This window comes from Octopus bimaculoides, chromosome 19, assembly GCF_001194135.2.
Source record: "Octopus bimaculoides isolate UCB-OBI-ISO-001 chromosome 19, ASM119413v2, whole genome shotgun sequence".
NCBI classification, from domain to species: Eukaryota; Metazoa; Mollusca; class Cephalopoda; order Octopoda; family Octopodidae; genus Octopus; species Octopus bimaculoides.
The window spans coordinates 4,124,089-4,124,879 of record NC_068999.1 but is presented as its reverse complement, the minus strand read 5'-3'; the positions used below and the strand labels follow the sequence as shown (position 1 = coordinate 4,124,879).

Genomic DNA, 791 nt, shown 5'->3' with positions numbered 1-791 from the left:
ATATATATATATATATACATATAAATTTATCTCTGTAAAGTGGTTGGCATTAGGAAGGGCATCTGGCTGTAGAAACCATGCCATAACAGACATGGAACCTGGGCAGCTCTTCAGCTGACCAACTCCTGTCAAACCATCTAACCTATGCCAGCATGGAAAATGGATGCTAAATGATGATCTATCTATCTGTCTATCTATCTATCTATCTAAATATACATATAAATACACACACACACACACACATATAAATGTAATATATATGTATAAATACACACATACACACATGTATGTGTGTGTCTTTTTGCTTTGACATAAGGGTAAGTTGTAAACGAGTATCACCCTCATACAAGTGGTGTCCTTTATTTCCTGTCCTTCATAAAAACATGTCTGGCCATGGGAAAATCTCGCCTTGCTCAGAAATAGGTGAGGGTTGGTGACAGGAAGGGTATCCGACCCCAAAAATGTTGCCTCAAAGAATTCAGTCAAACCCATGCAAACATGGAAAAATGGACGTTAAAATGATGATGATGACAATGAAGATTTTATCTTTCAAAACCCTTATAATTTTTTTTAAAGGGCCCATCCTTTGGGGAACCCTGAACTAAATACATCACTCAGCCCTTTTTTCCAAGCCTTCGCACAATTTGTGGACTTATTTCAATATAAGGACCTGTTATAATAAATCAGGTGAATGTTGTGTATATAATTAGACACCTCAGTGATAGAATAGGATACCACAGCCAGGCAACCCCCTTAATAATAATAACAATGCTTTGGGTAAGAAAAGGCCC

The 791-nt window shown here is 37.2% G+C and overlaps 1 protein-coding gene across 2 annotated transcripts in view; it reads right to left on the bottom strand.

Annotated features, from left to right (window-relative positions):
- Positions 1–791, bottom strand: part of LOC106884058 (glutamate receptor ionotropic, NMDA 1) — a 66,409-nt gene that overhangs the window by 33,449 nt on the left and 32,169 nt on the right. The window lies entirely within an intron of this gene.